Here is a 23,124-nt window from a genome sequence, read left to right as displayed (position 1 = left end):
TCCAGCACAGATTTAAGCCAGTAACCACACATAATTCTTTCACTCCAAAGACTCCATTGCAGATGCAGTTTTTGAGAGAATGTGTAAAAAAAAGATGGTTTTAAACTAAGCTAGGCTCAAACTTGGAAACTTCTCTTTGAAAAGCATAGGTCTGCTGTGTTGGTGGAGTTGTGCCAGAAAATAATGGACATGCGGAAAATATGAGTGATGTCCAGGAGAACCTTCTTCAAATCCCTGCTTTTCCTCAACAGCTCTAGGAGAGCCGAGAGGGGGATCTGGTCAATGCAAGCAGTGGTAGAAGGCACTTTAACTTGTTTTCTCAAGCCCCTGTACAGCAGAAGGTGCAATATATTGCACCCTCTCCTTGTGTATGTCTAAAGATGTCATTCAGAATTCTGCTGGAAAAGTAAAATGGGAAGCACTGGCATCTATATTGTTTGATATAATGAGTAATGACCCAAATTGCATGAGCTATGACAAGCCCTTGCTTACAGTAGGTGTGGAAAAAGGGAAGGAAGAACAGCTGCTATTTAGGCATGTTTTACAATTATATTAGTTTTGTTTCATTTCAATTTCAAAATGCATATTGCATGCTGAGTTGTGATGAATATATATTCAAGACAGGAACATTCCATTCATATCTCTCATATTTTAGGTAGAAATTTCAAATGGATTATCAGAAATTACTTCTCCAAACCTGTTGGTTTGTAGGCTTCTGACAATGCAATTCTCAATCCATTTCAACCCCCTCTTTCTTTCCTTGCGCTGTTTTGCTGTGTCCGTCTCTGCATTCTGAAATGTTTCCTTTATGAAATTATACACTTGATGTTCTACCTGCAGATGGTTCATAGCAGGTAGGAAGTCCAAGTCTGTGTGAAAGGGAGAGCCCATTTCACAGCTTATGAGTAGGACAGAGGCACTTTTATTGTTATTTTATCTTTCCTTGGAAAGGTGGTAATGGTGGCCAAACACAGTGCAGCTGCCACCTTAGCTCTCAACACTGACATGGCACTAGTACTATATGTAAGAGTATATATCAGAACAAACCTGGTTTCTGGTATCTAACACTTGTGTTTATCTGCTATGCAAAAGCACAAGAATTCATTCTTGCATCTCCTATTATAAAGTTGTACCATAACAAGTTGATGCAGGCTGTGCACACCTTCCCTCTCTGGGTAGGTCTGGTCAGAGAACAACGGTTTCAAACTCCTAAGAGTGTTCAGAATGGAGGCTTGCTAACACCGTTGGCTTTTTGCTGTAGAGTTCTCATGTCTGTGATTGGGTTTTGTGTGATAATTTAAGGACAGATGTAGAAACACTCCTTCCTTGGCTCTCTGGAAGCAGGCTGGCAGTATTCAATCGTTATTACATTAAGATGATTCAAGGCTGAGAATACTGATGCCACCCTTCCCCCAGCACTCTGCAGACACACACAGACACATGCACACAGGCGTGCACACAGAGTATTATCTCTGTTTGCCTTACTAATGTCATTGTGCAGCATTCCATTTTTCCTCTCTCTTCTTGTCCCCAGGGTCTGTGACAAACCCCTGCTGGACCTTTTATCCACCCACTAAGTCCAGATTAATTTATTATACTCCATCTAGTTTTTGAACTGTTCCTTCTAAATGTGTGATGGGGCTTAGGGCTGTGCAAAGGGGATTCAAGGATAAGGGGAGAAAATATCCTCAGGGTGTAGCTTACAGTGAAAGGTTGTGTTACAGTATGAGCACCTCTACTATTATTATGCATAGCCATGGAAGATGATGCAGGAGGAATGACTGATTAGAGCTCATATTTAGCTGAATTAACATCTCAAGTCCATTTTTTTAGTGTAAATCTGAGTTCATCATAATCTAAAAGCAAATATTTGCCTTTAATATCTCTGATTTATGCATAGAATACAGTGTACTCTTCATTTCCTTCTTAATTATTATTATTTTTTTAAACAGCTTCCAGGCAGAAAGTCAAAGCCTGCTGTGTTTTATATTATACTCTGCAACTCATTTTCCTGTTTTTTTTAATAAAACATCTAATTAATCCATGTAATCTGAATACTTTCCATTTAAACTCAACATGCTAGTGAAAGAACTGAATGAAAATGTAGCTAATCTGTTATACCTATGAAAGTAATAGGTAGGTAAAAATATATAGAGATAAAAAGTTGAATACTTTATGCCCAGTGTGTGAATAATGACTGAAAACAAATAATAATAAGGGTAACTGTGAGTAGAAAAAGTCTGAAAGAAAGGTCTTCAATTGAGTGAAAATTATGCTTCTCATTTTTGCCATCTCATTTTTGCTCATTGCCTTACATGAGCTGGGGCTGATGATCTTACATTGGTACCAATAAAATGGCTACTTCTTTTCTATTTGTGGGAAGTCTCAAAATGAGGTTTTTATAGGATCCTGATAAAAAGAAAGCTTCAAAGACTGTTGCAACCCAGCCCTCTTTATCTTGGGTTGAAGACAATGAATGACTAGTTGTGTTAGAAGTTTCTTTTTCTTTATCTCTGTCTGACTCAGCATCTTCCTCTGGGGAAGTTACAAACAAGAGGAGCTGGGGCCAATCACGTATTTAGAAATTAAGTGTGTAACTTCAGGTGACAAGCTCTGTAATAAAAGAAGGGGATTAGAAAAGTGTGCCTTTTGATGAATTATCACCAGCACAATTTTTAATGGAATGTTTGTCAGGCTTTTGCAGAAATACCAGCAGCTCTTTAACATCTTTAAAATTATTACCTAGACAATTTCCAGTAATGGTGAAGTTGAAAATCGATGGAGGAAATATTACTATAGTAAAAGTAAAAAGACGCCTCCAAATGGTAATGTACAAACTCTCACAAAGGAAAGCTTATTTGCATATGAAGCTTTCCCAGTAGAAACATTATAAATCATACATAAGTCAGAGTATGAATGAGAAAAAGAAAAATAACTATCAAGATAAAGTTTAGAATTACTTAAAGTGTTCCTGGTTTGGCACAGACAAATGCAAAGAGAACATGTTTGCTAAGCACGGTCAGCAGAAACTTGGCATCTCACAGTATCTGAGTGGAAGCCTGGAAGTCCTGTTTTTTTGAAAAATGTATTAGATCCATTTCTTTGCCCTCTTTTGCATCTGCACCAAAATCAGTCATGACACATCACTGCTAATGGAGAGCAGCGTAGCAAATGGAGAGTCAGGACCATTTTTTTCCTCAGGAAATCTCCCCTTTGAGGCAGAGGGACTTTTGCATGGTCTTGCTTTTACCTATTTTTGCAATTGAGCCTATCAAAACAAAAAAGGATGTGTGGCTTCCCCTCTGGCATAGGGTTGGTCATTCACATTTAGATCCCAGCATGAAATCTCAGCCCTGTTGTACCAGTGGCAAAATTCCAAATGACTTAAACAGGAGCAGCAGCCTTCTGATCCCCCGTTTCGCTAACTTCAAGGAGCCGTTTGTTCTTGGCGGTGACTATTTGCACTGAAAATACAAATGGGCACATTTTAAACTACCTAGAAATCTCAATGTTACCAAATCAGTCGGATTTTTTTTCTAGATCTTGTTTGAAACCATACTATGGCTTCGTTCCTATACCCAGGATCACTTTGTCTTCATATTGTACAGAGCAGTAACAGGAAGATTGTCTCCATCTTTCTTACGGAGTTTTATAAATTATATGCTGACTGAGATAGAGCAGGTGGCAAATCAAGGACATGAGTGACATGGGAAAATCAAATAAAAATAAAATAAATTACATTTATCAGGGAAGCTGGGGCTATATTTTCTCAACAAAACCACTCTGAGAAGCTGCTAGAGACACATAACTTCTGCTGTGTAAGTATGAGTGGGACCTTGAGCACGGCTGGCACATGGGCAGTAACACAAATGGGACTGGTGACTGCATCCGTTTTCCAAGAGATGCATACACATTTACACTGTAACACTTTCTAATTAATGCTCAACTCAAAAAAATACCCACAAGATCATAAAAGCAGCTAATAGTCAGGACTGCAGATGCCCAGATTAGATTCTGTTATAGCTGAACCCAGAATGACTAATATAATATTCCACTTCACAGGAAAGCTTTCTATAAGATAACAAAGAAAATAAAGCTTTACCATCTAGTTTAATTTTTAAATTGCCACCAAATCATGCAGAATCCTCATAGAAGTATCTACAAAAATCTTTTCTGTAGGTGCTTCCATATTTCAATGTCACCATATCTCACCACAGGCTACAAGTTGCCTTCATCTCCAACATGTTTCATGGCATGGGAGTTGGAAGATCTCAGTCACCCGACAAGGTGGCTCCACATGGAGCCTCCAGAAAAGATTGCAGAGGACACCAGAATTGTCATTCAAAAGGTTCCTGTTTTAATTTACACAAGGACAGAGGGGTGAATGCTAGGCTATTTACAAATTCAGCTGTGCCCTATTTCAGTTTGAGACAAAGTCACATTGCATAAAGGTAATGCTGTATGCCTGATTCAGGTAATATCTGACAGTTTCTACTTCTCTATTCTCAGCTTGCTTTGGTGTAAAGCAAATGTTTTACAGGGGTTTGGGTTGTGTGCTCTGCCAGCACACTGCTTGGCCAAGCTCAGCAAAAGCTGGTAATTCCCCTACAGTGAGGGCATATCCTCTTTTTATGTGGTGAGCAGGATAGCAGTTTCCTGGTTTTTAAAGCCCTGCAAGAACAGCTGGCCAAGGCTGTAAAATGGCAGAGGTGCTGGGAATCAGCTATGCTCTCCTTCCCAGCTGGCAGATTGAACAGGCTGCCTGCCTGGAAAGGTGAGAGGGTTATGTAGTGGGAGCTTTTGCAGAAGAGAAGGCAGAGAAAGTCTCTATGGCCAGGGATTTCTGGGGTCCTGGAAAGAGCTGGGTATTTCTGCCTAACTTGCAGAAGGTAAGTAGCCTTGGCAAATGTGCCCTATTCTTGGGCTGAAAAGAATGCTTATTCTAGAGGGTTTTTACAGGGGAGTGCTGGTAGCTGTCCCTGCATGGTCGGCTTATGTGCAAAGTAAAGGCATAGCTGTTACCCTGTCTTTAGGTAGTTTTGTCATTCTTCTTTTGCAAAGGCAAAGATTCAGCTGCTTTCTTAAAGCTTTGCTGGCAGAGGTCTTTGGAGCTTTTCCACTGCAAAAATGGAGAAAGCCCTTACAGAGGGTCACCATACCTATTGCCCCTGCAGACAGTGCCGCAGGTCTGTCCTGCGTGGTGATTTGTCTCTCCCTTGATTTGAAAAGAAAAGAAAAGAAATAAGGGGAATCCTAAAGCACACTGAACTTACTAGATTTCAGATGGAAGTGCAATGTGAGAGCTTTTATATAATAAGACTTGGAAAGTGTCGTTTTGGAAAAATAAAAGTAACTTGTCTTCCTTTACTTACTCTCATATTTACCTTGACTTATGTAGATTTGGGTCTCTGTCTACTACTAGCAATTTTGGTGGCAGTACATGTCCTTTGGTGTCAAGCACTAGTAACATACAATCACATTCCTGCAAAAGTATTACTGTGGGACAGTGGTTTTAGTTCATCAAAACAGGGCTGCCATATCTTTCCTGTTGTACTACCTGGCATGGTTCTGTCTCCCTTTGAGTAGGGAAAGCAGATCAGTAGAGGAAAAACTTCAGGAGAGTTCTAATAAAAGTCATGAGATAAGGGGGATGCTGTTGAGCTGTTGAAGTGAGGATTGTTGTTATTTTTTCTGCTGATTGATATAGATGAGTTCATGTAGCAACACTTTCAGTTTTGGAATTCAAATTCACATAATTCACTGTTTTATCCAGTTATTGTGCTCTTGTTAATGACTAAGGCTTTGTCTGAGCCTACGAATTTATGTATGACTTTGACCTGCTTTGAGCCCCAGTTTACTTCGAGTCAGACTGATGATTGCATGTGGGCTAAGTCTTTTTAATTTAGCTAACAATCTGAATTTTCAAAGTAGATTATGTTTGAAGTCTTCAACAAATATTTACTAAATGTTTGCCATTTGTGTGGGTAGAAGGGCCCTAGAAAAAAACTCTGAGATGAGCACAAAAGCTGTAACGCACAATACTGAATGAAGACTAAGCAACACGAATTTAGTTGACAAATCTGTGCATGTGTTTGAAAGGAAAAGTCTGAAGAGGGTCACCAGTCCTACTAGCAATCCTCACACAATAACAGTTCTCCTGCTCTTTCATACATAAAACTTACCAAAACTGGTCACCCAGACCAGAACTTTTCAGTGTTTACATCCAGGACCAACTGGACAGATGTGTTTAGGGAGAATTGCTGTTTGCTGATGTGATGTGAGGGATAAACACAGTTCCAACAGCTATTTCTGACTAAACAGGAAATAGCCAAAGCCAGGCCAGCTCTGTGCTTTGTTCTTCTGCAATGTGTCACCTTTACTGAGCATAGAAGTGAGTCAGATATTGAATGTCATTTCTGAAATTACTTTTGTTTCTGTTAGAACAGAAATGCAAGTTTGTAGAAAACATAGAAGTTTATTCGTGTACACACATATTATCTTTTAACATGTTTGAAGCTCTATTTTCAGAAGCCTACTTCAAGTGTACCTAATGCAAAGTGTTGCAAAATAATCCTGTAAGGCACAGTTGTTTACTAATAATAGATATTCTGGGCAAAGCTGTTTGAAGTGCTGCTTTACAGTCATCTGCTGAATTGGAAATGCTTTGCAAACAACGTTTTTACATTTCAAGGTAACAGTTAAATTATCTAGACTTGGTATCCCACACTCAAAAATCCTCTTTACACTGGCACAGGGAATTCTTATTTTAAGCACATCCAGTAAAATACATATTTTAAATTATATTTTACGGTCCAGTGGTTTCTCTAACCTGAAGATCCCAAAGTGCTTCTCAGATGGAGGTGAAGTTAGCCTAAGAAGAGTCCTGTGAGCACAATTATTTCCATTTTGCATACAGAGAAAATGAGCAATGAAAACGGATGGTCTGTTGAAGGTTGCACACAGGTGCTGGCAGTAAGAATAGAACCTGCACTTCTTGCTTCCCACTCCTGTGCTTTAACTATAAAGCTGCTATTAGACTTTCCACATCATCCTGTGATTGAGTAACTTTCATTGTATCAGTGGAGATTCAAGAATTCTGAGTTAATTAATGCTCTGGCACTTTTCAAACCCTCAGCTGCTCTTTACCTCTGGTGGTTCCATAGGGTTCGATGACTTGCAGTGATGTGTCTCTGAAGAGACAACAAAGAAAGGCAAATAAAGGATGGGGATTCACTAACCTTGTCTCACAAAGGTAGGGGCTGTACTCAGAAATATTTGTGTAGGTTTTATAGGCTTCTTATTCTTTTTAAACAGAGGGTGTAAAAGCTTCTAAGAGGGACCCTGTCATGTTAAAATCTGATAATATGAAAGTTCTTCTTTATCACTGCTGGCTGCACTGCTCTTCCACTGATTACAGTAAATCACCTGAATTCTCTTTTAAAACTCTGCCTTTTCTGTGAGATCAAATTAAAACCCATGATTCCTACGTATGCCATAAGGAATCAAGTATTACAAATGCTGGGCCAGCTGTTCTTTTAAATAATTAGGGAGGGACGTAAGCTGACACTGTTTGATCTGGATCAACACGTCTCAGAAGTTTGGGTTAAAATTTTTTTGGTTCAAATTTGTAACACCACTGCTGACGACCCACAGTGTGTAGTGTTAACTCTTTCAGCTTTTCTGGTAGTAAGAAGATTAATTGTGAAGACAACAAAGAGGCTAAGCTATTAAGAGTGATGAATTTTGGAGCAAGTCATTTTTTCAGTCCAGTTAACAGCACATGGCCTGTCAGTAATGGTTGGGCATCAAGAGCCAGTAAGTTGCAAACAACCAGGAGGACTTAAAAACATTCATTATAAAATTGTAATGTCATCTCAATTCTCACTGTTACTCTTGGTCTCTCTCCACATGGCAAAGGTTTATGTTTTGTTTACATTTTACTTTAGTATTTTAATATGTTCCAACAACCCAGAAGTGTGTCATGAATATGTATATACCCAAAATATGTAACTTACCTTGTTAGAAACAAAATATACAAAACTCAAGTTCTTTCTAAAACTACTTTTCTTTCATGTCAAGCAAAATCATACAATGTTTTGTCAACCTAGACCTCTAAATATGACTTTAAAACTATCAGTACGTATACATCACTGCAGTAACTGAATGCTCTGAATGATTAAAAAAAAAATCAAAAAAATCTATGAGCAAAACAGCATGAGGAACACAGGGATGAAGTAACTTAGCAGTGTTAATAGGGTTTAATATATGAAGCATTAAGCACTGCTGTAGCACTCAAAAAGGAACACGGCTAATGCTTAAACTTGTTCGACATCAGAGCCTTTTTACTACTTATATTCCAACATATTTACAAATTGAGAAGAGGCTTGTTGAATCTTGTTCCACGACAGACTTTTGAAGTATTCGGGCTGGCAGTTTTCAATTACTTCATCTTGGCTGGGATTCAAAGCAGGCCGGCACACGGGGAGGGAGGCATTCAGCTGGACCAGCTGAAACACAAGGGAATAACACACAGGCTTAAAGGGGAAGAGCCCAAAGTCTGGGCTCTTCTTGACATACATCATTAACTATTAATAGAGATTCATTATTTTGTGGATTTGTCACAATTGGCTCTTAGGACAGGGTGTCTACATGCTTTACTAATTATCCCTAACCTGCTTGGAGGCACGTTTGTGAATGCCAGTCATTTACTGCCAATTTACATACTTGGGGGAGGGGTCTGGGGAGAGAGATTCATGATATAAAAACACGTTAGAGTTAGTGCATTAATGTTTCCTTCCAGCTCACCCTGTGCTATGGCTAGACACGTTCATCTCTGTCCTAAATAAAACTAACCACTTGCATCCTTCACAAGTGACGGGAAAGCAGAACAATTTCCTCAAGATTAATTCCTTGGAATAATGTCAGTCATTTTAGGGTGTTTTTAAAGAATGAAATTATATATTTATGATACAGTCCTGATTGACTATTTTATATGAAATGTCAGTGTTTTCTCTTTGCATAACACACCTTGCCGTGTGTCAGGAAGCATATTCCTAAGGGAATCCATAAGGGGACATAGACCTCCTGTTTGAATGCATATTTATTTATTGTATTCCTTGCCTTGAGGTTTGAAGTAACTTGTTATCATCTGGCAAGAGGGTGGGTAGAGTGTGGGAGTCGGGGTAGTGGCATTAGCCACCCATGGCTAATGTGAGGTGTCTTGCCTGACTGTGCTGTGCCATCATCCCTGCACTTGCCGTGCTTTGTCACCATTAGGTGGGTGGCTGCTGTGGCAAGATGCTTCTGTTCAATGAATCAATTGTAAAATGAATGTTAGACTTCTGCAGGGGGAAGTATCGTGCCTCCTTCTGTGACTTTCCACCCCCAAACCTTCTCTTCCTCTTCTCCTTTGACATGCTGCAACAGATTTATGAAAATCAAATACTTTAATTGTAAAACTGCCAGTTAATTGACAACACGCAGGCTTTATTCAGTGCTCATCTTCTACAGATCACTTTATTTAGCACTCCTCTTTTTTTGTTCCCTTTCTCCATCTCACCAAGCAAATTTTAATATTGAAACACATGCCACATTGTTTAGGATGTAAATGTCAGCATCATAGTGAGCTTTAAAGACGTTGTTTGAAAACTTCACACTTTTTCAATATTTCTTTTATCCAGGGCTGGGTTCTTTGGTCAGCTTAGATATGGTAGCCCTAACATGGAGACCAGTGAGTTCTTCCTGCAGGACAGAGTTCTCCAATCATACCTGGCAGTACCCAGCTGCCCCTTCCCAGATCCTGCAGTAGGACAAAGCAGGGTTCTGCTGTATGCAGTCTTCAGTGGCTTGAGGATCCTGAAGATTTCACATCTGATCCTTGCAGCTATTATTTAGGATGCTGCTGCTCCAAAATATCAGCCATTAAGCTCCTTGCAACTGCTCTTGTCAAATGTACTGCAGCCTGAAAGTGATTTTAGCATGACTGGAGAAAATGTTGTCTTCTCTTTGTGAGGGCACAGTGAACAGGATGCTCTGTGGGCAGTTACTGCAGTGGGACTGCTGCTGGTGTGGATGTCTGTAGCATGCCTTCAGCTGATAAAGGGGATTCATTACTTTTCCAGAGCAGTTCCTACATGGATCTAGGCTGAGCATGGTGCAGAAATGCCCCCTGATGAAGCAGTAGTTGGCCTCACTTGCTGGACACAGAAGAGGCAGTGTCCCATCATGTAGGTGTGTGTCATACATGTTATGAGCATGTTTATGGGCACATGGGTACTGCAGAGGATCACTGTACTGTGAGGAGATTTTGCAGTCCTGGTCAGAAGTGGAATAAGCACTTTTAAAAAAAAAAAAAAAAAAAAAACAGCCAGAAAAAAAACAAAATGAAAAAACAAACCTAAAAAAAGCCCAGGCTGGAGTGAAGCCTGGCAGGACGGAGTTAGTGCAGAATATGCTGCTTCTGGAGCTTCCCAAGTTACTGCAGAGCATTTCTGTGGGGTGTGATTGTTTTAGATGTTGCTTGATATTGATCAGTTTGGAAAGTCTCTTTCACCCTTGTCTCCTAAACCTGTGGGAAGAGGGAGTCTCTCCCTAGCATGAGCACCACAGTGGGGAGGTCCACACGCTGTTCAGCTGCCTCGTGCTGTGTGAGACCAGGTTTGCTCTGCACTCATCTCACTGAGGCTGCCTACAGATAAACGAGGGCCTGTTTTAGCTGTGATTTCTAAGTATCTGCCTGGGGGTTATTTATCCCATTTATTTAGAAGTGGCTTCTTTTGAGAAAGAGGAGGAGGTGAAGAGATACAGCTTCCTAGGTAGTAGTAAAGTGCATGCTGTGTGTGCATGACAATATAGGTCTCCGAGGTTTAGTGGATCTGGAATTATGCCATTCGTCTCACACTAATTGAAGCATGTGTCTACAAGTGTGCAGTGCAAAACATAGGATAAATGACGATCATAAAATAAGGGTACTGCATAACCTGTCTTATTATTAGATAGGCAGTCACTTGCAGAGCACCTTAAAATGTATGTTTTTCAAAGAAAAGCTGCTCTTTTCTGTGCATATGTGTATACATATTAAGCTAATAGGATATGTTTCTGCTTAGCCCATCTGAGATAACACATAATTTTTTACAGCTTTTCAGAATCTTCCCTGTATGTCCCTCATGTTTGTGAATGTACTTTGCAGTGCTTATAAAATTGTGAGTCCAGAGTAACAAGTGTTTGACTTAAAACTATTTCTGTGTGAGAAAAAGATGTCTCAAAGAGTAAGCGTTGTATCTTAAGCATGATTAAACTTCATTTCCTCATACATTGGAGTCTCTAGAAGAAGGTTTCTGTATTGTGCAGTTTCGAGAGACAGCTGCTGAAATGAGGCTGGACTGGATCACAGTTTGGAAAGAACAGGCATGTCTCTGTACCTGACAGAGAAACTCAGTGCAATATATAGGTTAGTTTAACGTGGATAACTGTGTAATTTGTTATTACATTATGTTTTTTACCATGATGTACATGAAATCTCATTGCAAATGTTTTCAAGAAAGGGAATTTATGCATTTTGTTATTTGAAGTTTGGTTTCAACAGCCAAGACAAATAGATCTGTGATAGTGACTTTGGGATCAGACATTTATATGTCATTTCTGTCAGTTTTAAAGTAAAAAAATCTTTTCAGTATGTCTTTTATCTTCATTGCTACGTCTACAGTATTGCTCAGCTGTATTGAGCTATGCAAGTGGGTGGGAAAAAAAATTAGAAACTTAGTCATATTCTAAAGATACCAAACCATTAAGAGAGGAAACACTTCTGCTGTGTGCCTGATCTCTGCAAACAACTGAAGCATCCACTCACGGACTTAGGGGAAAAAAAAGGAAAAAAAAAATGAAGAAGAAAAAACCCAGCCCCCAAAGACATTTTCTATCTGTACGCTTCAGTGCAAAGCAAGTGGTGTATGCTTTTGAGGCATGATTCACAAGGCAGATTCATGTGCAAGTGACTCTAGGTACAGCAGTGGGGGTGGATCTGGATCGTGTAAGGCCAGTGCAGAATGTGGGAAAACATCTTCCTCCCACTCCCCAGTAAACAATGTCAAATGAAAACGTTTACATTGCAGCTTTATTGTTAACACAAGAAGAGACTCGGGTCCCACTAAAGGTCCATTTAATCTTATTTTCTTTCTAGAATAGTAGTTAGTGTCTGATACTTAAGAGTGAGGACAGATAGAGACAGGGCTGCGAACACCAGTTTGCATTTCTCGTGAGTAGAGGTAGGATTTGAACCATTGTGCTCAGAGCAGCCATGGAGTTACTCTGTGACTTTGTCACTCTTTGCACATTACATCTACAGCAGTCTGTGAAAGCAAGCCTCTGCAATTCAACTGTGTACTGGGTGAAAAAGTACTTCTCTTTGTTCTTTGTTTTAAGCTTCCTACTTAATTAATGGGTACACCAACAAATTATTGGAATATGAGGAAAAAAATGGTTCATAGGCAGTTTCTTTGTTTTATAGCCCTCCACCTTATCCATTCATTATCACTTTTCCATTCTGAAAAATCTTGATTCTCTCTGTGTAAAAAGGTTATTCTATACCTCTATGCAGCATTGTTGCCATTCTTGTTACCTTTTCTCTACTTAAAAAAAACACTAACAAACAAACAACAAACCAAGCACAAAAACAACCCATGTACAAAAACCAACCATAAAAGTAAAAGGAATTATTTGGAAGAAAAGTTCATCAGAAAGGTCAGCTTGAAGCAGAAGTTAGACCCAACTCCACAGCTGAAAGATGACAAAAGTATAAGCATGAGAAAAGGTGCTGTCAGGTGCTTGCTTTCAAATCCTAATGATTGGTCAGAAGCATGAGAGACACCATAGTGTTTTTTCTTGGCTAACAGAAAATAAGACCCAGAGAGACTAGTGCTCAGGATGGAAGTTATTATCAACTTGCTCTATGAACTTTTCACTTGTTTCACTCTCATGCATTTATATTTATTTCAAATGGGTTGATGGCAGCAGCTGATAAATGAGCTGCTGTCAGTTGTAGTCCATTGTGTTTGTCATCAGTGCAAGTTCACTGTAGTCAGTGATGAAATTTCACCTGCTGTGTGAGAGAAAATAAAATGCACAGTTGTGGTTGTAATTAGGGCTGAAAATCAATAGTAAAAGATGTTTTAAAAATGAGGAAGACGGTAAAAAAGAAAATGAGGAGAAAACCGTGAAAATAGAATTAACTGGGGACAGATAAGAACAGTGAATGCAGAGATATATTGGAGGAAATGGAACATTAATCCAAGGTGGAACAACTACAACCACTTTTTGCAAGAGGCTTCATTTTGAATATAGGAAAGAATGTCTTTTCCAGTAAAAATCTCTTTTCCTATGGTGGTATGTGCATGTGTATGAACAGAAAATGGAGCTGCTAATGGTGCCTTGAAGATCCTCACATTTTTTTGCTTCATTCCCTTGGTGGCCACTGTCCTGGAAAATGAAGGACTTGGATGAAACTCACTTTAGAATTCAAGAGGGGACGTACCTGAATTAGTGAGAGAGCAGCATGTCACAGTACAGTTCACAATAAAGAATGCTGCACCTAATTTTTTTTCTTTTTTCATTTGCCTTAAAACTATTCTCTAATAGCCTTTGAGACAAAGTATCTAGGGGTTTGGATATGACCAGATGGCTGAGCACTGAGTAGTCTTCTTCAAAGTTGCTCATAAAAAGCACCTGTACTAAAAGGGTGGAAAATTGAAAATTCTTGTTGGCTCCACAGGGGATGACTTGTGTTTGGTTTTGATGGAGTGGAATATCTTTGACTATTGCTGATTATGAAAGGGCTTATTACTGGCTAGGGAGTAGAAAAGGCAAAGCATTTCATTCTCTGCTTTTCTTAGCTTTCACCTCAAGAGCATCAGCCTAGGAAATAGTGTGTCAGAATGTCAAAGAAATGCTCGAGCAGTTTGTTCTTTTTGTTTTATCTTTCTGTAAATATCAAGACCCTGGTCATAGAAAAGACAGTCTTTCTCTTTAATAAGACTATTTCCAGTGCAAAGCTAGTACAATATGACAGGCAAATACAATAATCTTATTAAAGCATCTTCTGTATAACACACAAATGTGTGAAATGTTTTCTCCTCAGTAAACAGCCTTCAGTAAGGTACGTGTGTTGTGCTTAGGTACTAGACTGCATTCTCATATCACTTTGAAGCTACATCTGCTATATTTTAAACAGTAACCAACAAAGTATGACGAGATGGCAGAACAGTTTAATATCATGCCCTTTATCTGCCCAGAGAGCACGAAAGAAAAAAAGAGCAAATGGCTAGCATAGAAGGGGAGAGCATGTTATTCTATCAGTGCAGACAATTCTGCTCCCGTTTGGCACATCAGTGGTATAATACAGAGATAAAAATGAATCCTTGCACAGTGAATTGAATATTTCCTCAAAGCTTTTGTTGGGAATTGTTTCTGATGTTGTTAGCTAAGGAAGATTTACTTTATGCTTAAGTTATCAGACATCAGTTTCCCAACGCACAAATCCACATGAAAGTAACATCTCATGGGTATTGATGAACTTTTTGTGAAGGGACAATAAATCTAAGAAAGAGCTGACTTTGTAGAGCTTTGGTATATGTCATATTAAGCAAAGGTAATCAACAAAGAGATTTTATGTGGTTTTTGTAGAAATGTACAAAGACTAGATGACGTCTGACACTGCGTACACTTGTAAGGGAACAAAATGAGAACAAAAAAGGAGGCAGACATCTGGTTAGAGCCCAGTTCAGCAAACATTACCCACAAAGAGCAATGTTTGCTTTTGCATCTGGGCATACCGACTTCTTAAGTCAGGGAAGTCTATGGAAATTCTCTTAGAAATAAATAACATCCAGTGGGACTCCGTGTCCTGCAGTAATACACAGAATGTGTAAGATGTGGTTAGAGAAGTATTGTAGCTTTCTCGTACCTGTTTATGGATAGTTGGTGGGCTTCTCTGGTTTGTGTATCTCAAAAACTCCAGCAGTTCTGGAACAGAAACAACATCCAAAGTCTCTGTTGACTTCAGTGAGGCTGTGGGTTCTGGAGTCCCTGGAGTCCCATGTGTGCCTGTGCACTCCCCTTGCTCCAGACAAGGTGAAATGGAATTCTTGAGCTGAGTATGTGGCATCCACAGCACTGCTTAACTGTAGATCTGAGGTGATTCTCAAGTCCCAGCTTGTTCATCAGCAGTGTTGTTTATGCACAAGTCTGTGCTGAAGTGTGGATTTAGGCAAAGCTCCAGAGCACACCCAAGGGCAGCAGCCCAACCATGCTCAGTTCCCCACAGAGGATGAAGCTCCATGGGTCTGTCAGGATGGGCTGGATCCAGAGGAGGTACCGTGTGCTACCTACAGCCTGTCCAGCAGCACTGACCTCCTGCTGTCAGTGATCCTGAAGGACAGGGAAGGTGGGCACAGCTGAGCTGTGAGCCAGCAACGTGAGTGACAATGTGCACAGCTCCAGTCCCACCATGCTAAACTTTATCTTTTCCCCTTTTGGTGGACATGTGTGGCAGACAACAACTGCATCTGCAGGACTGAAGTGCCAACCCTCTCACTGCACTGCAGGGTCCCCAGGCCGGTTTTCCACTCATCATATGCACTTTTTTTTTGAAAGTAACAGTGGCAATCAGTTAGAAATCCTTTTGCTCTACAAAACTCCCGCATGGTGTGAATTGGAAAGTGATTTAATATTTCTGATGGAAATGGTGTGCCTTTACCCTGAATGGTAGAGTAAATGACTTCCTTATAAAAGTAGGTAACCTTTAACATTTACATTTTTTTAAATGTCAGGATGTAAAACCAATGGGAAGGTTGAAACAGGAGGAAGAAGTATTAGCACTGCATTGTTTACATAGTGTACAGAACACAGCCCTGTAAAACCTTGTTAGAATTCTAGACTCTTCTAGTTATGGGAAGAGATGTAAATAACTAGCCATATCCACAAAATCAATTGCTCAGCTTCCTCAGATTGAAAGTTGTCTTAAAATTAATGAGGATTTTAAAATAATATACTTCAATTTTTATTCTTCTAGCTTTTGATTATTCTGAGATAGTTTTCTCTTATTTTCAGGATTTTTTTTCACTAGAAGCTCTTGAATGTGATCAGAATTTTAAAGGAAAAATAATTAAAATCACCTGCTACAGCACTGTGGGATTAGGGTTACAGATTTTGAGCGTTACCAATACTACATAGATAATGAAGTTTTGACTTGAGTACAAAGACCTGAGATCTGGAAATTAAAATTTACAGGGCAAGAATGAAGTAAAAATATGAATAAAAATACTCAGCAAATCAAAGGAAGGGTGAGCAGTCTTCAACAAGCCTGAAAAACCTAGGCCCAGTTCCTCAGTGATGTAAACTATGTAAACTACCTCAGACCAGCAAAACTTTCATTAGCTGAAGAGTTCTGGCCCAGGGATCAGCAGCCTGTCTTGATCCAGTGAAAGAATTTGAACTCTATTTCTGCTTTGCAGAAGGAAAATTGCAGTCTGTTATTAGGACCAGCATAAGGACTTTGTCTCTCTGGAGCACACTGCTCACACCTGGAATAACTGTGTTCCATGTGAAGTGACACTGGTGTCACTGCAGGGGCTGTGGTCAGGCCCTCTGTCCATGTGGCCATCCCTACTCTGAGCTGCTGAAAGGAGCTGTCACTGACCAAGCTCCCATGCCTTAAAGCAGGACTATAACCTGGACTCAGGCTTCAAAGAGGAATCATTTAAGGAAAGAGTCCCCTTAGGTAATGTGGGAGAGACAATTCTTAAGTAGCTGATTTGAATTTGTAGGAGTAGGTAGTGCTTATGACTCCTTTCTGCACAAGTTTTATTTTAAATCCAAGTAAACACTATCCTGAAACATATTTTCAGAGTTTTCTATAAGCCATAAAGCACATATCAAGAAGCTTTAATGCCTATATTATAAAATGTTTCCCTGCAGTTGTACAAAAATCTCTAACAAGTTTCAGAACTGAGTATATAGACTGTAGGGTTTTGTTCTGAGCTGATTCAAGGGACAAATTAATATATAAAACTGGGGAAAGGAGAGAGTTTTCATACAACCAGACCCTCGGTGTAAATTAAGATAAACCCGTACATTTCTTAGGGACTTGCGTGAACTAAGGATCTAATTCACACTTTAAATATTTCATTGCACAATAAAAGAGTATCTTGTAAAATATTCTGATAAATTGCACTTTTAGGCTTAAATATCTCTAGGAAAATAGGAGAGAATTCCAAAACCTACTGCCGCCCCCAAGAGTGGTGTTTCTAGCAAATATTTCCAGGCAGTTGTGCTCTTAAATTCAATTACACTGGTGGCTTCAGCGTAGATCCTGCTGGACAATCATCTACATCATAAAAAGTGCAGGTCATTTGCCACAACTGAGCAAAACTGTCATTTTCTACCTAAAAGAAGCTGGGGCTAAGCTAAGGCAGAAAATAAATCCTCTGTGACTCATAAAGAGAGCACTTTTTTAGGTCAGGTCAAGAACAAAGACACTGGCAGTGCAGTGCTGAGAGGCTTAGAGTGGTGTATCCCTGAGGACAACTCCCGACACCAATAGGAATTTTTTTTCTTGATGGGCTGAATGGTTTTTGAATGTATTTGTAAATGCCCTTAAAATAATCAGTTTATTCAATTAGCAAATTGTCCTATTGTCCTTTAAATATGGAAGGATTTTTTGTTTTGGTTTTTTGGGGGGTTTTTTGTTTTTTTTGTTTTTTTTCCTAATATGCTGTTTAGTGTCTGCAGCAGGAGGAGAAAAGGCAGAGATGGCTCTGAGAACAGGAACAGAGTAAATGCTCCGGGGAGGGTGAGACTGAGGGGGAATATCAGTGCTGCCCTCCCCTCTGGCAGGCACAAGCACACACACTCTCATGTCACTCCACAGCCACAGTTCCTTCGGTGTGGAGTAGGGGAGTCAAGGTGTTTGCTAATATTACTGAAATTAAATTATAATTTTGCCTCAAAGTTCAAATTTTCTTGTTGAGTCTTGTTGTTTCTGAGATTTTTAGTTTGCGGAAGAGGCCCAGAATTAAACAACTGCTTTCCTAAATTCCTGTATGTTACATTTTCTATGTTTTTTCTTTCAAACCAGTGTGCTTAGGTTTTCCTTTCAAATCCCATGGTACTCTGTTACTAGCAACCATCTTGTGGTGTATTCACAGTAGATCTCCATGTTGAAGGCTAACAGTAACCTAACTCAGATGGGAGGTGGGAAAATCCTTTCCAGAAAGAGCCTGGAGAGAGTGTAACAAAGCATGGTGTGCTTGCTTGCTTTAGTCCAAGACCTCTTTTGGCCTTGGGTTTTGGATTTGGTTCACCTTGAACCTTAGAAAATCACTTCAGAGAGCAGTTTCAGGTTACCTGTTATGTTAACACTGATCTGATTTTTTTTTCCCCCCCCCAAAGTACTGTTGTGGACTAAGAGTTGTTTATATGTAAACCTTATTCATCCTTCCACATTTGAACAAAGTTTAGAGCTGGCTGGTTTCAGAATTGACAATATACTGCCTTTCCTGCCAACAATGTTCCTTCCACACAAACTCTCTACTTCCCCATGAACACAGGAAACTCCCCTGAAGGTTTTTGTGAACACTCCCCCACACCCCAGTAACTGAGTCACTAGGAATAGTATTGATTTCTGCCCTTCACCTTCTGAGCTCCACAAAAGTGTGGCAAAGTCCACAGGCTGTAAATGGCCAGTGGAAACCTAACTCCATGACGAGCTCTGTGGGAGACCAAGGAAGGTAATTAGACTGTTCTGGTAAGCAAATACCCCAGTACTCCTAGGAGTGAAGGGATCTCCAAGAAGTTCCTTATCTACTGTACTCATTTATTAATCCTTCCTTTGCTGGTGAAGGATCATGAAGTGCATGGACAGAATAAACCTCAGGGGACTCAGAAATCTGCCCTGTCCGTGTCCCCAGCAGTGGTGCTGCACTACACGTGTCTGTGATGCCCTATGCCTCAGTGAATGTCTGCCTTTGAGTCTCTCTTGGTCAAAAAATGGAATTGTACAAGTTTTATGTGAGTTACCTGGAAGAATTTGTTTTAGATGCTATTACAGCTCTTGTAACACACGTAATTCGGGGAAATTGCAGCCACCCAGAAGTTCATGATCAAAGAGGATACAGGTGGAAACCTCCCTGGCTCCTCACTGAACAAAACTGTTCTGGCATTTGTGACATGAGGAGGTCTCTCAAGGCAGCCTGACTTGCTGTCTGTGCAGGTTCCTGCAGGGTCAAGTGATTTGGCATGAGTATCATTTCCTCTAAACTTTGCTTTGAGGAAGTGAACTTAAGCCTTTTTGAGGGTCTAATAAAAACTAGTGAAAAGTTGTCCATGTGCTCAGGCAGCAGAATAAATGCAAAAACACTCTGTGAGGAAAGACAGTCCTCCACAATTTTCAGTCTGTGCTATACCAAGATGCACTGTAAATCTAACATAAAGTCCTTTTTAAGTGGCATTTCTAGCCTGACATTTTTAGTGGAAGAACTTCAGATATAAGCAGACAAACTTGTGAATCCTCATGAATTCTTGTGAGTCTTTGAAGCTTTGCCCATCATTAATCAGCCCATCCATGAAAAAATATTCCAGACATACACACCATATGCACACGTAACTGTTAATAAACCCAGCAATATTGTCATCTCTATATGGTTATAAATCCCCACCTTATGGAATTGCCTGCCTAGTATTTGAGATTTAAGAAATCAGATCCCCATCTCCATTGTATAAACATTTTTAAAGCATCACCTAGTTGCAAAGTATCCCCCAGATACATGTTTTTCTTTGAAGATATTCCTACTAACAATGTGTTATTAGTGTGAAGGGCCAAATTATCTACTCATCTAATTGGTTCAGCTCCACTGTGCTGCAGAATTTGACATTATCATTTCTCAGGGTCTAACATAATTCATACAAAAGATCAATTTGTTATACTTATCATGTTAGTATAGAGAACCATTAATAACAGGACATTTAATGCAGCATTAGCTTTCCAGCATTTTTAGTGTAGAGAAAACATCTCTTTTTTCTTAGAATTAATTTAAGCAGCCCTTATTTAAATAGTTTTGCCCCTCTGCTTTTGTAAATTAACTAATATAATTGTACTGTAAATATTTATCTTCCCTAAATTAATGTAGAATCAAAATTAATTAGTTTAAAAAATATAATTTGCCATTCACTATCACATTTAAACATATAATAAATTAACAGGATAATTTTTCTGCTCTGCTCCCCTCATGTGAGATCTGGCCAGTGAAAACCTCAGGATATGGTTTCCTTGTTCTCAGTTGTCATTAAGCACGGGCCGCTTTTGACAAGTTTTTGACACATTGCTCTTCCATCAGGTTCCTTACTTTCGATTGTGGAATGACAAGTCTATTTTGTGGTGGTGTGAAATGAACCATGTACTGCTACCGCTGTCTCATGTCTCATAATGGAAGGTTCACAGCATGGACAATTGGGAATTTCTCCAGGCAGGGGAAAAGCACTTATTTTCAACCCCTGGCTTTAATCAATCAAGGAGAAACTGGAAATCGCTGTAAAGTAATGAATGTCAATTTATGTACATGCTATTGATTTTAGAAATTTAATGCTCTGTTTCCCTATTTTGTGTTGACCTTATGAAGCTTAAAGATGAACACAAAAGGTGAATATTCTTGAGACAGAATTGGTTTTCCCCTGGAAATACGAACAATAGATTTTGTATATGGAAGGGAAAATTTAAAAAAAAGGAAGGAGAGGGGGTCAGCTGGAACTTAAGTCAAAGGGCTGTACCAAGTTAAGGGATTGGAGAAAACACAGGGCATGTTATTAAATTCATTTGTTGCAAAATGGACAAAACCGTTCTTGCAAGACACATCCCAGTTGTTGTTGTGATCTTGGCATACTGACGATCTGGGCTATTAAAATATTTTCTTTGGTTAAATGCATTCTTGGTTTAACATTTGTTATTTTTATATAAAGTGTGAAGGTATTGTTTTGAATAATTCACTGTTTATCTACCTTGTAGTTTGCATGCTTTGTGCTCCTTCATTGCACTCTGACAGAGTGAGAGAGAGAGATTAGTAAACATGACCCCAACAGACCTCTGTAAGTGCCTGTCTAGCATAACTTATTGGCTTCACTTTCTCTGCCTGGAGGATCCTTAGCTTCACTGGATACATTACACACGAGTTTTGCTATTGCTTATCTTCACAAAGTTTACATCTCCCTGGTTTTCATTCCCAGATAAGAAGCTCAGGCGCTGTCAGTTAGCGAATACTCTCAGGAACGCGCCCTCTTCCCTGCAGAGCAAGAAAACAATGACTTCAGAGATTATATAATTTGAACCCATGTTAAAAAACATTATTCTTATAATGTTGTTTCTCTAATTCCTCCTAAGCATAAAAACCAATTCCAGTAAGAAACTGCACGTTATGCTGGTGTTCTAATCAGTCACAACATTCTGCCCCTGCAGAAGCAGTAAGAAAACACATACAGAATGTTTTGTTCACTCGGAGGATTTCTTGTTGATCTCCACTGTATATTTGTACAAAAGCTCTCAGGGGATTTCTCATGTTACTTCCCTGAATACACAGTAACAGGATTGCACAGGAAAAGTGCTGTTAGTAGCAGTATGCTCTCAACCAGCATATTCCTCTACTGCTCTGACTAGTGCAAAAATTGAAGCCAGCTCTGAAAGACAGGTTTTTCCCCTCTTTGCAATAGTTTTACAAATGAAATCACAATACTCCCTGAAATTACTAGTGCACTTGACTCCACGATCAATTTACTCCATTTTCAATATAGACTTTGACAAGAATGATTTGTTTATGCTGTCACATGAATCAGTCTCAGTAAATTAGACCTGTCAAAGTTACTTTTTCTGCACAATACAGTTTGCTTTTTTTTTGACACCTGTGCAGTTGGGGAAGCAATTGTAAATAGTGTAAAGACTTGAGTCAGAAGGTAAGCTATCTGCTTTTAGATCCTGCTCACTGTGTCAGAAATACATCTCCACAGTCCACAGGAGTATTTTTTACTTTACATGGAATTGATAATAATAATTGATAATAATAATTGTGATTTGAAGTTGGATTTTGAATATACTATCTGTGTGTACCAAATTGAACATGAAAATCAAGCATGGATCTGTGAGAATATGCAGGCAGCAGAATTTTGTGTTCTAGAACTGTGGAGAGACATCACCCTCAAATCATCTATGCAGCATGTCAGAGTGGCTGCACTAGCCCTTTTTAATTACTTTTCCCCCTTTTCATCATTGCATTTTACCTACAGTCAAGGTCTAGATTGTGTCCTGGGGTTCAGCTGGACCTCCTGCACAGTGTTGGCATCAGTGAACCTCAGTAAAATCTGCTCTGAGGTGAGCTCCCTCCCTGGCTCGAGGTCTTGCTACCTGCCATGTATTGACAGATTGCTTGTGCACTTGTCTTAGGTGAAAGTAACAGCTCAATACTAATGTACCCAAGTTTGTTCCTTCTCATGGCCTGATGCATGTGTGACCCAGATCAAAACTGAACCTTGACACCACACTACACAGCATGCTCCAGGGTACTGAAGGGGAATAATTGTAATGATAATTTCTTATGATAACAAAACACCATTAAATCTGTTTATGAAAACTGGAGTTGTTTAAGTGGGCTGGTACTTATATACTGAAGGGTCAACAAAAAGAGCTCACACTTACCTTTGGGACAAAGTTTCAAAATATGCAGTTGAACGTGCGTATTTTGATGCAAGATTCTCTTTGCCTGTCTTTTTCTGTGCCAGGGAAGACTTTGGGTTCCATTTAGGCTGGTGCACGGTGCTAAGCCCCGATGAACGCCCTTGAAAGCCGTGCAGCTCAGATGTTTTATGTAACGGGCTGTGTTTAACCTGGAGCAGCCTTTTGACGTCGACAGGCCCTTAGTGCTCATTAAAGCAATGCAGTGATATCTGCTCAGATCGAGCCTGAGCTTTGCACCTAAGGAAATCTTCCAAACTGAGGAGGAATAAATGTGAAAATATTGAGGTAAACTGAAATCAATAACTGCTAAAGAAAAACAAGGCATAACAGTGATTATCAGGGTGATCTGCTGCTAATTA

General features: G+C 39.5%; 1 protein-coding gene and 1 long non-coding RNA gene across 5 annotated transcripts in view; one reads left to right on the top strand and one right to left on the bottom strand.

Annotated features, from left to right (window-relative positions):
* MAMLD1 (mastermind like domain containing 1) overlaps nt 1-23,124 on the top strand; it is a 252,768-nt gene that overhangs the window by 80,763 nt on the left and 148,881 nt on the right. The window lies entirely within an intron of this gene.
* Nucleotides 6,456-23,018, bottom strand: LOC121670222. The gene is made up of 3 exons (XR_006018074.1): nt 22,727-23,018; nt 14,957-21,323; nt 6,456-8,507 (listed from the first exon to the last, which is right to left on the bottom strand). It is a non-coding gene; the product is annotated as an uncharacterized LOC121670222 (long non-coding RNA).

This window comes from Corvus kubaryi, unplaced genomic scaffold (assembly GCF_017639235.1).
Source record: "Corvus kubaryi isolate FWS band 111438036 unplaced genomic scaffold, C.kubaryi_AGA036_p1.0 37395, whole genome shotgun sequence".
Lineage (NCBI taxonomy): Eukaryota > Metazoa > Chordata > Aves > Passeriformes > Corvidae > Corvus > Corvus kubaryi.
Note: the sequence above shows the minus strand (reverse complement) of the source record. Positions and strands in the feature narration are given on the sequence as shown.